Source organism: Girardinichthys multiradiatus, chromosome 23, assembly GCF_021462225.1.
Source record: "Girardinichthys multiradiatus isolate DD_20200921_A chromosome 23, DD_fGirMul_XY1, whole genome shotgun sequence".
NCBI lineage: Eukaryota > Metazoa > Chordata > Actinopteri > Cyprinodontiformes > Goodeidae > Girardinichthys > Girardinichthys multiradiatus.
This window is the reverse complement of record NC_061815.1, coordinates 18,030,510-18,045,508: the sequence shown is the minus strand read 5'-3', so window position 1 is coordinate 18,045,508 and position 14,999 is coordinate 18,030,510.

Below are 14,999 nucleotides of genomic sequence, written 5' to 3'. Positions count from 1 at the left end.
GTTTGACAGATGTTTAGTCTCCACTGTGTTTTTAGCGGGTCATCACAAAATCACAACCAGTTTCAAACCGTGTTGGAAAGTGAAGAAAAAATATCAATGGAGTAAATCCCAACCGAGTTCTGGGTCTCACTGTAAACATACTGTAACTTAAAAAGTCAGACAGATGAGAGAATGAGCATGAGACGGCAACAGCGTTGGCTTCTGAGAAGTAGAAGCTGTGAAATATCAAATACCGCAGTCTTCGAGGAACCTGAAGACGGTATCTTGGCTTCTAAATTTGACCCAGCCTTGGTCTCCATGCACAGTGCGTGTGTGTGTGATGTTCAGTTTAGATGGAAATGTTCTCCTTCTAGCCAGACAACAGTGCATTTATGGGTCTTTTCAAAAGTTTTTTTTTTTTTATAATTAGAAGAAGTTGAACTGTTAAAGATGTTTTTATGAACATTTTTGCCCCTGAGTGTGCATAATGTAGCAGAAAAATGTGCAGTCTCATAGCTATGTATGGGGTGGGGTGGGTTGAGGTGAAGTAGGGGGTGCACGGCTCCTCTCTGCCTCGAACATTAATACACTCCTTGGTGTGTTAACTCACCTGACTCGTGAAAAGAGAGGTTTTACTGGCCCAGCTCAGCAGGCCAGCTCTGGGCTCTGATTCCAACTGGTGTGAAAGCGCCACATGTCAGACTTAACTCGACTTGAACAATGTGCTATTATAGACTTTGCTCCGTATGAGTTATATTGCTACAGCGCTGGCAGATTACAAAGTGCCCCCTCTCATTACTGTCCATATAAGCTGGGCCTCGTCAGGACAAAGGAGTCATTGAGTGATAAAGAGATGGGCTGTAGCTGCCCCTGAGAGCCCTCACCTTGGCCGCTTTGACAAGGGCTGAGGTGATGTCATCGTAGCTGGAGACACAGGGGTCGACCCCTCTGGTAGATCGAGAAGCTGGGACAAACGAGAGCAACTGGGACACAAAGGCCCCCTTTAATGAGGGTGAGACATGAGGCCAGCGTGGACTCTGTGGGTGGCACATAGTGTCATAGCAGCTGAAAAGACCGCTGGACAATTAATCATCTGATTCAAGAACTGGCCAATGTGCCTGTTATGTAAGGTCAGTTTTTACATCATCATTCAAGTGCAGGGAGTGTTTCTAGGTAACGCCTTTATTTGATCACACGGAAGTTTTTCCGAATCCCCAGAATAAAGCACCCCGGGAATCTATATTTATCAAGCTCATCAGGTCCAACAATCATGCAAGATGATATGACACACTTACCCCTCATTAGAGATGAAGGGTCCTTTGTGGCAGCTTGACAATCATTAAAACTTCTCCCCTAGTTTGGGTCGTTTACTCTCTGGTAATTACCAGGTGATTGTGTAGCTCATGACCCATATTTAGAGTCAGGTCAGCCAAGACATGGGTGATAATTGACAAAATTCAGAGAAGTGCACGTACAAAAAGAGTGTTAGACTGGATAGTCTTTTGTTCCTGCCTCATTAGACTGTGTTAGAAGACAAGTTGGCTCACAGTATTCTTGTACTGCAACAATACATTGTCCCATTGTACAGCCAAAACCATGGCTCTGGTGCTTAGATGCATTTATGAGGGTATATAGTAGTCTCATTTGATAGTATTTTCATGTATATCTTTATTCACTTGGTGGTAATATGGGAACTGATTCTGTAAAGATGTCATGACACACAAATGCAAACAAAATATATCCCTACTCCCCAAATGTATGTAAGTTTAAGCACTTTGTGTTTTTTTCTGCTGTTCAAAAGGTAGAATCCACCTAAAGTATGTGTAATTTAAACTTGGTATAAAATACAGTTGTTCTGTGAGGAAAACAGGTTTGTTAGAGAACATCAGTGAACAAACAGCATTATAAAAACCAGTGAACATACCTGAGAGATAAAGTTATAAAAAGATTAGGTTTGCGTAATGATATCCTAAGCTCTGGATACCTCAGGAAGCACTGTTCAAACCATAATCAGAAAATGAAAAAAGCATGGCACAACTACAAAGCTACCAAGACGTGGTTGTCTTCCTAAACTGACCTGGAAAGGAGAGCCCGATTGAGAAAAGCAACCAAGTGGCCCGTGGTAACTCTAGAGGAGCTGCAGACATCCACAGTCAGTTGGGAGTATCTGACCAAAGGACTCCACATATTAAGCCTGAAGATCCATTTACAGATACACTCCATCCATTGCTTGAACTATTATGTAAGAAAAATGGGCAAAAATACCAGTCTATGCATGTCTAGAGATGGTGAATCCAGACTTCAAAGAACCTGCTGCTCTATTTTTTTGTTTTTACACCAAAACATTGTTTACACAGTATTGACTCAGTGTTCTGGAAATAAATATATATATACTTTTTAATTTATACTTTTTAAAATCTATTTATTAAAAATGTTCAAATCCTTTTCCTTCCACTTAACAATTATGCACAGCCCTGCATTGATCTATAACATAACATTTACAAGATTTAACATAAAATCCATATAAAGTAAATGGAAGTTTGTGGTTGTAAGTATGTGAATACATTTGCCCTGTAAGGGCTTTGTTTACATCGTCATGACAAAAAAAAAAAAAAAAAAAAAAAACACGCAGCTTCCAGGCATAACTTAAAGTTTTAAACATTCAGATGGGAAACAAAAAAATAAATAAATACAAAAGAAACTGGATTAAACTTATATCACTGCCTTGTTTCTTGTTTATTTACTAGGACAGTGCATATCTACAACAGTACACCTGTAACATGCCAGAATTAGCCAAAGGCCATCTGTAGTCCTGTTGTCCAGTTATACAGTGGCACCCTAGAAGAAGCTTAACATATTATATTTTAAACAACAATAAAAACAACATATTGAGACTGTTTGTTCATTGCTGTGTAGGAGCATCAGCACCAAGAAAGCAATATAAAACAGGTGAAATTTATTGTAAAAAGCAGCAGAGTTATTTTGCAAACACAAGAAGCAGCAACAAAGTGTTTCAAGAATTGTAATCACAGTTTTTCCAAATTGCAAAGAAATTTAAAATATCACCATTAAATGATCATTCCATAACTTCTTAATTTAGATTCACTGGTACACAAGCAATCAGATTCTGAGTCAGAAATATCCAAACCTTTATTTGATTAGTCAGTGGTCCTCATTCAAATATTGAACCCTGCATGAATAAGAATTGGCATGCTATAATGATCCCCGGTAGCTCATCAGAAAAGTGTTGTTCGACGAAGCCTGATTGCAGAGCATTGTTTTCTATTCTGGTGCCTATGTCTGCAGAAAACATCATTTACTGGTATAGCAATAATTTAACAGCCTTATTTCAGACTACCTGTCTGTAGAGAAAGCCTTTCATTGTGCTGCTGAGGAGTACCATATGCAGTCAGCACTTTTTTTCATGTTTGGAAAACAAAAACACCCAAGGAAGGAACTGTTTTCTGATGGCAGTATAAATAAGCACATGATATATTTAGAATAGTTGGGGTTAATTAGCCAGCTCTTGAATTAGTGGTTGGGTTGAGATTAATCCAACATGTCACAGATGCTTGTGAACCTCAGTGCCATGAGGTTACAATTGTAGGATGTTTTGGGATATTTGTTGTTTACGATGTGTGTTCTGCAGTTAGAGGTAATTGATTGCTGTGATGCTGTGTGTTGGAACATGTTGTATTTTTCCGTAAGGCCAGCGGCTAAGTGGGGGCAGGGCCGATGCAACAGATGAAAAGCCTCGGAGGACCGTCTGAACTTCCCAGGAATTTTCAGAATTCCAGCTCCTAATTATGACATCCGTGGAGCAGAGGCTGAACAGCCGCTCCACTACCAGCCCTGTATCACACGTGCACACACATACAAACATCCACATTCCTTTTACTACTACGATGGCATCATCACAGATGTCAAGAAAGAACAAATGCAGAAATGGAAACATGAAATGCAAAACAATAATGTAAAGTTCTTGCTATTTATCTTTCCATCACTGTATGGCAAGTATACCTGAGCTTGACCTTGCTACTGAAGGTTTATTGGTTAAAGTAAAAGATTTTAAAGACACCATTATATAGGTAAAGAAATACAGTAGACCAACATTTCTAAGATTGTTACTTTTTAATGAATAGAGCTGTTTATCTGTTATAAACATACATTTTCATAACTTCACTCTGTATATGTAGTTACAGTGAAAACCAACTGTATAACTGTAAACTGTATAAAGACACATAACATTTTTCTCACTTTCAGACTAAACCTTTGCTGTTTTAGTGAGTTATGAAAACAGTTTCTATTTGCTACATTTTAATTAAATTAAATTCAGTTTTATTTATATAGCGCCAATTCACAACACGTCGTCTCAAGGCACTTTACAGAGTTCAATCGAATCATACAGATTTCAAGTCCAGTACATACATTCCAATTAATCTTAACTATCAAACACTGCAGGCAAATTCTGTTTATTATTCAAATTGGTTAAAAAGTATTTCCTTCATACTAGGCATGCATGAAGGGACAGTGGAGAGGAAAAGTCCCTTTTAACAGGAAGAAACCTCCAGCAGAACCAGGCTTAATGTGAGTTGCCATCTGCCACGACCGACTGGGGGTTTGAGAGAACAGAGCAGAAACACAAAAGAACACAGAAGCACTGATCCAGGTGTACTTTCTATAGGAAAGAAAAGTGAAAAATTAATGGTTATAGTTCCTTTGGTGGCTTCATCTAGGAGAGAAAGACAGCTAAGCAGATTAACTCTGAGCCAGTTTTCAAGTCTAGAATATGAAAGAGAGCATATACAGTTAGTCACAGTAGAAGCTCGGCCAGTAGCTATGTCTTGGAGAGAGACAGTGTTAAACACTGAAAGACAGGGCCAAGTACATCATCTGTATAAGGTGAGCATTAAGTTGTTGGCAGCAGCAGCTTGGCTGATGTCATCCTCCAGGAAGATGCCACAGCTAAGCACAGAGTTTGTTTTATTTTAGAATAATGACAGAGAATTTTATAGAGAATCTTTTATAATAATTTCCCCAATATAAAATGTCTGCAAGATCACTATGCCTTTAACAAATTTTGAAAAGTCCAGATGATGATTTCATGGCTGTGTAGGCTCTGTTTAATCCACTACATGTGCATTAAATATATGCACACCTCAAATACAACGATCCGTTGTGTGACATGGAAAAATAGAATTAAATCAGCTAGTATCTGGAAGAAAATTGTGGAATCGGTTAGTCTGATTTGTTCAGTGAGTATCATTTCCAGATGCCTAAATCGACCACATTCATCTGTTCAAACATATAAGTATAAACAACAACTAGCCATCATATTGCTCGGAAAGGTTCTCTGTCCCAGAAATTATGTTTTTTAGTGTGAAATGTGAACACCAGCTTCAGAACAAAAGCAAAGGTCCTTGTGAAAATGTCTGAGTACCCAGTGAGAACCCACGCATGCATCAGAATCAGAATCAGAATCAGAAAAGCTTTATTGCCAAGTACGTTTTTGGACATACAAGGAATTTGTTTTGGCGTAGTCGGTGCAATACAGTACAAATTAAACAGTATAAACATATCTACAATATAATATAAATATATGTGCACAGTTTTAAGTGAGTGAGAGTAAATATAGAGCAGTATAAGATGCAAGAGCGGTACAACAGTGCAGGTGATCATTGTGCAAGTATGGCAGTGCAAGTAAAGCAGGAGTCCATGCTGAGCGTTAATGTAACGCATAGAGTTACAGGTTACAGGTGTCCTGTCAGCAAAAAAAGGGGGGGTGTGGGGGAAAGGGAGAATGTCATGGTGGTTTCCGGGCTTTGTTAACCAGGCTGGTGGCAGATGGGAAAAAACTGTTCTTGTGGCGTGAGGTTTTGGTCCGGATGGACCGCAGCCTCCTGCCAGAGGGGAGAGTCTCAAAGAGTCTGTGACCGGGGTGGGAGGGATCAGCCAGAATCTTCCCTGCCCGCTTCAGGGTCCTGGAGGTGTACAGTTCCTGGAGCGACAGTAGACTGCAGCCAATCACCTTCTCAGCAGACCGAATGACACGCTGCAGCCTGCCCTTATCCTTGGCTGTAGCAGCGGCGTACCAGATGGTGATGGAGGAGGTGAGGATGGACTCAATGATGGCTGTGTAGAAGTGCACCATCATAGTCTTTGGCAGGTTGAATTTCTTCAGCTGCCGCAGGAAGAACATCCTCTGCTGGGCTTTCTTGATGAGGGAGCTGATGTTTGGCTCCCACTTGAGATCCTGGGAGATGATGGTTCCCAGGAAGCGGAAAGATTCCACAGTGTCAATTGTGGAGTCACAGAGGGTGATGGGGGCAGGTGGGGCTGGGTTCTGCCTGAAGTCCACAACCATCTCCACTGTCTTTAGAGCGTTGAGCTCAAGGTTGTTCTGGCTGCACCAGTCCAATAGATGGTCCACCTCCCATCTGTACGCGGACTCGTCACCATCAGAGATGAGTCCGATCAGGGTGGTGTCGTCCGCAAACTTCAGAAGCTTGACAGACTGGTGACTGGAGGTGCAGCTGTTGGTGTACAGGGAGAAGAGCAGAGGAGAGAGAACACAGCCTTGGGGGGAACCGGTGCTGATGGTCAGGGAGTCAGAGACGTGCTTCCCCAGCCTCACGCGCTGCTTCCTGTCAGACAGGAAGTCAGTGATCCACCTGCAGGTGGAGTCGGGCACACTCAGCTGGGAGAGCTTCTCCTGTAGCAGAACTGGGACGATGGTATTGAAGGCAGAGCTGAAATCCACAAACAGGATCCTGGCGTAGGTTCCTGTGGAGTCCAGGTTCCGGAGGATGAAGTGAAGGGCTAGGTTGACTGCATCGTCTACAGACCTGTTGGCTCTGTAGGCAAACTGCAGGGGCTCCAGGAGGGGGTTGGTGATGTCTTTTAGGTGTGAGAGCACAAGGCGCTCAAAGGACTTCATCACCACAGAGGTCAGGGCGACGGGTCTGAAGTCATTAAGCCCTGTGGTCCTTGGCTTCTTGGGAACAGGGACGATGGTGGAGGACTTGAAGCAGGCTGGCACATGACATGTCTCCAGTGAGGTGTTAAAAATGTCTGTGAAGACTGGAGACAGCTGATCAGCGCAGTGCTTCAGGCTGGCTGGTGAGACAGAATCCGGACCAGCAGCTTTCCGGGGGTTCTGTCTCCTGAAGAGTTTGTTGACGTCCCTCTCCTGGATGGAAAGAGCCATCCTCGGCGTGGGTAGGGGGCTGGTGGGGGGGAACTTCAGAATGGGGGTTGGAGGTGCCAAGGCCCCTCTTGAGGTTGTGGAGGTGGGGGTGGTGGATTGTGGCTGCAGCTGTTGGGGGGCGTCGTGGGGGATTGATGCAGGACTGTCCCTTTGTCTTTCAAAGCGGCAGTAGAACTCGTTCAGGTCGTTGGCGAGGCGTCGGTCGTTGATGGAGTGGGGGGCTTTCGGCTTGTAGTTGGTGATTTGCTTGAGCCCTTTCCAGACAGATGCAGAGTCGTTGGCTGAGAACTGGATTTGGAGCTTCTCAGAGTACAGTCGTTTGGCCTCTTTCACTGCCTTGCCAAACTTGTACTTAGCCTCTCTGTATATGTCTTTGTCCCCACTCCTGAAGGCCTCTTCCTTATCCAGTCTTAACCTTCTGAGTTTAGCTGTGAACCAGGGTTTGTCGTTGTTGTAACTCACCCTGGTGCATGATGGTACACAGCTGTCCTCACAGAAGCTGATGTAGGAAGTCACGGCCTCTGTGTACTCGTCCAGACTGTTGGTAGTAGTCCTGAACACATCCCAGTCTGTACAGCCTAAACACGCCTGGAGATTCTCCACAGCCTCATTGCTCCACTTCCTTGTCGTCCTCATAACAGGTTTGCAGAGCTTTAGTTTCTGCCTGTATGCAGGAATCAGGTGGACCATGATGTGGTCGGATTGGCCCAGTGCAGCACGTGGGATGGCGTGATAAGCGTCTCTGATGGTGGTGTAACAGTGATCCAGAATGTTGTCCTCTCTGGTCGGACATTTTATAAACTGTCTATATTTGGGGAGTTCGCGGGTCAGATTACCTTTGTTAAAGTCGCCAACGACGATTACTAAGGAGTCCGGGTTGGTCCGCTCCACACTCAGTATCTGGTCGGCGAGCATGCGCTGTGCGACCTGCACGTTAGCTTGCGGCGGGATGTAAACACCAACCAGGATGAACGAAGCGAACTCACGGGGGGAATAGAAAGGCTTACAGTTTATGATGATGCATGGGGAGAACATGCAAACTCCATGCAGAAAGACCCACGGCTGGGAAGGAAACCCAGGACCTTCGTGCTGCAAGGCAACAGTGCTACCAACTGCGCCACTGTGCAGCCCTGTAATTATTCTGATATTTTGAAAATCCTAACTACAGTTATAAAAGAAAAGTTAAAGTTAAACAGTGCGTATAAAGGTTTATGTAGATGTAAATATTTGGCATCAACTGCATATGCAACATCTGGCTTGAGCCATGACTTTTTTTTTAAATATTCATCCACGAGTCCACCTTCAAATAATTCTCTGCTTTTTATGTCTTCCTGATTGCACTACACTGAGTGGAAAGCAGGTGATCTTATCAAAGAAAACACAATTAAATAATACTTTAAAAGGCTATCAGAGTTTTCATTTAACTTGACTTAAGAAAAATATGTTTGCTTTGTTTGTCACTTGCTAGTGGCAAAACCTTGTTTGATGTTATACCTTTGTTACGGTTCTAAGGTGTTTGGTTTTGGTCCACATTTGTGTTTGCTGTCATCTATTCCTGTTGTTTATTATGTTCTTGCCTTATTATTATATTCCCTTGTGTTCCGTTTCTTAGTTTATTCCTGTGTTCCATTCCCTGTGTATTCTGCTTTATTCGCCTTAGGTTGGTATTTGTGTTTTTCTCTTGATTTTGTGTTTCTTTGTATGTCTGTTCAGCTCCCACAGCTTCCCTCCTAACTTTCTGCCTTAGCTGCTCCACATCTTCCTCTGATAAACACACCGGCATCCAGTATCATTATCCTTCAGTATTTAGGCTTTCTCCTTTAATTGTTCTCTGCTTAACCTTCCTGCTAAAATGCATGTATTTTAGGTTACTTTCCTTGTCTTCCTTGTACCTCCTGTAAGTTCTCTGTCTTTGTAAAATAAATATCGTTCAGTTTATTCAACACTGTTGTCTGTGCCTGGATCCCACTCCAAAACCACAATTCATGACAAAACTGACGTTATAAAATTGATTAGGGTGTACATCTTACAATGATCATGTGGATTTGAAATAATGTTAGATTTCCTTTGATGTTGTGTATTAGGTGGTTCATGAAAAAACAAGTCCAAATTTCATTTTTGTGTAATGGTATTGGTTACTTTATTTATTTAGAAAGTTACTATTGCTTTGCACTAAAAACCTTTATTGAGTGCTTGTGACTTTTGTAGTTATTTTATTTATTTAATTGGTTTCTCTTTCTATATTGAAATCACACTACAGGGGAACAAAATGTTAAAAAAAAATGTGGAAAGGAACGGCCTCCAACCATAATTTTACAATAGGATGTTTTTATTCACTGGTTTAATTGCATCACAACATAAAAATGTGAGTTTCTGCAAACAAAATCCTCACTCACTATTGAAAACGTTTCTCCTTTGGAATATACAGAAGACGTAACCCATACTATGTGCTCTGTTTCAACATCCTCTTCACAAAGCAACAAACAATAAAGATGATTATCTTTTTAGCTCAGCTTAACCACTGTAGTCCACTCAGAAATTTACAGTTTGCACTAAAGCCTCACAGGGGACAGTAATGTGCTAGTTTGCACAAACTATTCAGAGGAGGAGAAATAAAAATAAGGGAAAAAATATTAAAGCAATTTCTTTCCAAAATATCATTGTGTTTTTTTATACTTCCCAGAAAGATAAATTATCCACACAGGGAAAACAGCATATCTTTCGTTGCTGTATTTCTTTTAAACCATCATTGTTGTTGTTTTTCTTATGGTGCTCATTATCTGTTTTCTTTATCTGCTGTTCGTTTTGGCCACCCTCTGACTCTGAGCAAGAATCTACTATGCGGTCACAAACATCGGGATGACACTCAGATGTCCGCAGAGACCTCTGGTGGACCCTAGTGGGTGGGTACAGGTGATGACATTTATGTCACACATGCTTGGCAGTTGAGGGGATAGTGGTGCAGATTTCTGAATTACGCATAGACACTTTTCACAACAGCATTTTTTTACAGGTTCAGTATTAAGTCTTTGAGGTTTGTGGTCCTCCTTGCCTTGTCCCTACTCTTTAGCTCCCTCCACATACTCTCTATTGGACTCATATCAGGAGTTTGGCTGGGCCGGTTTGAAACATGTTGGTAAAATTTAAAATTACTTTAAGTCTAAATACAACAGGGGTATGAATTATTTTGGACCCACTTCAGATCAGTCAGATAGTCACATTCAGATCCAGTTAAATACAATTTGATCCCAGTTAAAATACAGTATAAAGTCAACGTTAGTTGATCATATAATACCAGATATTTAAGTCACTGACTTTACAGAAATCCCTTATGAACAAGTTCTGGTACAAAACCTTTAATGGACTGAACTCCTTGCTGATCTAGGCTTCCAGTGCTGTTTAAGTGAATATGGAGAGCACATTTCAATGTGTTCAACTACTTGCATTTTATTGTTCCAAAGCAACAATTGGGCTCTGAGATGAAGCAGTATTTTTTCCCCACTTGGGTCTTGATTGTGTTCTACAATAAAACAGATCTATTTTTTTCATATAGGGTTTGGTTTTAAACTCTCAGTTTTCTCTGTAAAAAAAAAAAGAAAGTAAGGAGAGATGAAAAGCGGACACAAAATCAATGCTCAGGATTTCTGTGTTGTAAGCCCGGCTCCATGCACAGCCCCCCTCATTTATAGTTCCAAAAATGCTTTTGGATACAGATTCTTTGGTGTGAATCGTGGGAGGTATGAACTGAGCCTTGGTGTTTCTGTTTGCTCTGTACATTTTGTTCCTTGGGGAAATCTCACCGATTAAGTGCTACTATATTCAATATGTCAACTCACCGGGAGAGAAGATGAATTTGTGTGCTTGGCTGTTCTGTAAACAGCTTTGCTAACCAACATATTCCACACATCATCCAAAGTGCTGTCTGAGAAATGGGGCCAGAGGATTTTTTCTTTTTTTTTTTTGCTTTTGTCACTATAAAGTAGCATCGAATACATTAAGCTAAAGCTCATGAAATGGCTCTTTTTTATTTTCTCTTCCAAATATTTGGTTCAACATAAAATGTGTGTGCATAACTTCTCCATGATAAAAATATACCCATCTCTGAATTGCATATGCATGTCTTTATTTTTAGGATGCCTTGGCCAGACCGGTCTGTGACCAGCCATGGGAATAAAAAGGCCCTTCTTTAGAGATGGCACACAGGGGTCCTTCATAAGGCCCACATAGACAATTTTTTAACATCTGACATAAGCATTTGTCACTGAGGTTACTAGAATTTATGGTTCCATTGCTGACATTTCATAGGTGACAGAGTGCAATCTAATGGGGTTGAGAGACTTAGTCTCATTTCTCCCACCCCTCACCCCGCCTAAACTGCCCTTCAAAATAAAGGAACAAGAAAGAAACAATATAAAAACCATGAAATTCATATAAATATTCACAGTGGGCTTTTGGACAAAAGAAAAGACTCTACTATTCTTAGCCAACTTGTAGTAAAGGTTGACTTTATTACTTGCTTCATAAGCTACTCAAAAATTATACAGGATTCTCAAAATGTTTTATGAATAAAATCTTAAACGTGCTCCATGAATGTCTATTTTAACCTCCTTAGGCAATGCATCATAGGAACACTTTGTGCTACAGCTCAACCGCTAGTCCAAAATGGTATTTATCTACTTGTTTTGCACACTTACAGACTGAAAGGATGGCGTCTGTGAATGTAAATTTTCAAATTTGACCACAGACTTGACTGGATTTAGGTCTGGCTAGGCTGTTCCTTGGTCTTCATGGTGCTGTTTGTTCACTAATGTTCCCTAACAATCCTCTGAGGCCTTAAGAGAACAGCTGTATATATGCTAATATTAAATTACACACAGCTGGACTATTTGGTCTATCACTGAGAAGGAATTTACAAAAAGAGCTATCATCCAAAACAGGTTTTCTGAAGCCATATTTCCACTAATTTTCGCAAAAATTATTATTGTTGTTTTAAGGGTTTTTTGGAATCACATAATGGGATAGTTCAAGAGTTTTGAAGTAAGGGTCTGTTAAAGGTTTATAGGCAGTTAACATCTTACCTGCAGTACATAACTCTGTTGGTGTCTTCATGGAGTCAGTCAAAGAGGAGACAAGCCCAACATTTCCAATAGTAACCCTGCTAAATTTAATTTTGTATGGGCTAGAAAGTCATGTTTCTCCACCTGTACATCATACTTTAGAAAGAATTAGGATGTCCTGCAATCCAACCTGAACAGAAAACTGGCAGGGCTTGGACTACCAATGCTGCGTAAGGGATTAAATTGGATTTTACTTTAGAGTCAGTCAGCTATAGTTGTTTGGTTGTCTGATTAAGGTTGGAAAAAACAGTTTTATGTTGGATATAAAGACACATCTGTTTTTGGGTCACAATGTCAGATAACCTACAACCAGTTTGCAAGCCACGTTTGAGTGTATATACGTGTTTGAATCCCCCATGTGCTAGCATTCCTGACATGAGCTCACATCAGATCTGAGGGCAGAGTGTCAGTGACTACTTTTAGACCAACGTAATAAACCCTGAAAAATCTGCAAGGCCTCGTTTCCTCCTTCGTTATCAACCTCTGTTGAAAGATCACAGTATAAAAGAAAGCAGGTTGCCTTCAGATGATTTTCTTTGCTTTGCAAAACCTTTATTTTCCATTGCCATTTCAAGCGCCTGGCAAAAGTATTTATTACTGTTGATATTTTGTTCTATCTCTTGTTCATAGTGTTACTTCATCATTGCGTGATGCATTAGACAAGGTAGCCCCCTTGAAAAAGAAGGTAATTATTCATAGGAGGCTATAGCTCCCTGGTTTAATTCAGAGCTGCGTACTTTAAAGCACAATGTTAGAAAATTGGAGAGAAAATTGCACTCTACACACCTAGAGGATTCCTACTTAATCTGGAAAAATAGCCTACTGTTGTATAAAAAGACACTTCGCCAAGACAGAACAGCTTATTTATCATCATTAATAGAAGAGAACAAGAATAATCTTAGGTTTCTCTTTAGTACAGTTGCTAAATTTACACAGAGTCATAGCTCTGTTGAGCCATCCATTCCCTTAGCTCTTAGCAGCCATGACTTTATGGGATTCTTCTTAAATAAAATTGATTCTATTAAAAAGAAAATCTTTGACATACTCCTGAAGATGATTACTTCCTCCTCAGCAAGTGAGACAATATTGGAAGGAACTGTAGAACCTGATTTGTGTTTGGACTGTTTTGATACTGTGGAGCTTCCTGAGTTATCAGAAATATTAGCATCATCTAAACCTTCAACTTGTATGTTAGACCCAATCATGACCAAATTATTTAAGGAAATGTTCCCTCTGATTATCAGCCCCATTTTAGATATGATTAACCTATCCTTAGTAAATGGATATGTACCACAGGCTTTAAGGTAGCTGTAATTAAACCTTTACTTAAGAAACCTTCGCTTGATCAAGATGACTTGAAGAATTACAGACCTATATCCAATCTTCCATTCTTATCTAAAATTCTTGAGAAAATAGTTGCTAATCAAATGTGTGAGCATTTACACAGCAATGACCTGTTTGAAGAGTTTCAGTCAGGCTTCAGAGCTCATCATAACACTGAAATAGCTCTGCTGAAAGTCACTAATGATATTCTTATGGCCTCAGATAATGGACTTGTGTCTGTTCTGGTTCTGTTAGATCTCAGTGCTGCATTTGATACAGTCGATCACAATATTCTCTTAGAAAGGCTGGAATATGCTGTAGGGATCAGGGGAACAGCGCTAGGCTGGTTTAAATCTTATCTGTCTGACAGATTCAAGTTTGTTCATGTTAAATAATAAATCATCTTTAAACTCCAGGGTTAATTGTGGAGTACCACAGGGTTCAGTACTTGGGCCAATTCTCTTTATTATATATATGCTTCCAATAGGTCAAATTATCAGGCAGCATAGGATACATTGTCACTGTTACGCTGATGATACTCAGCTTTACTTATCCATAAATTCTGACGAGCCCAACCAGTTAGATAGACTACAAGCATGTCTTGAAGACATAAAAACTTGGATGACTTTAACTTTTCTGCTTCTAAATTCAGACAAGACAGAAGTTGTTCTCTTTGGACCAGAGTTTTTAAAAAAGAAACTGCTTAGTCAATCACTTAACCTGGATGGCATTAAATTGACCTCCGATAATAAAATAAAAAACCTTGGTGTTATTTTTGACCAGGACATGTCATTTAAATCCCATATTAAACAGGTTTCTAGGATTTCCTTCTTTCATCTCCGGAACATTGCCAAAATTAGAAATATCCTGTCCAGGAGTGACGCTGAAAAACTAGTCCATGCATTTGTTACTTCAAGGCTGGACTATTGTAATTCTTTACTATCAGGATGTCCACAAAATGCAGTTAAAAACATTCAGCTGATTCAAAATGCTGCAGCAAGAGTTCTGATGAAAATTAAAAAGAGAGATCATATTTCTCCTATTTTAGCTTCCCTTCATTGGCTCCCTGTTAAATCCAGAATAGAATTTAAAATTATCCTCCTCACATATAAAGCCCTTAATGATCTAGCTCCATCATACATCAGAGAGCTGATTGTTCCATACGTTCCTGACAGAGCACTTTGTTCTCAGACTGCAGGTTTACTGGTGGTTCCTAGAGTCTCTAGAAGTAGAATGGGAGGCAGATCCTTTAGTTATCAGGCTCCTCTCCTGTGGAACCAGCTCCCAGTTTTAGTCCGTGAGGCAGACACCCTGTCTACTTTTAAGGCTAGGCTTAAAACTTTCCTTTTTGATAAAGCTTATAGTTAGAGTGG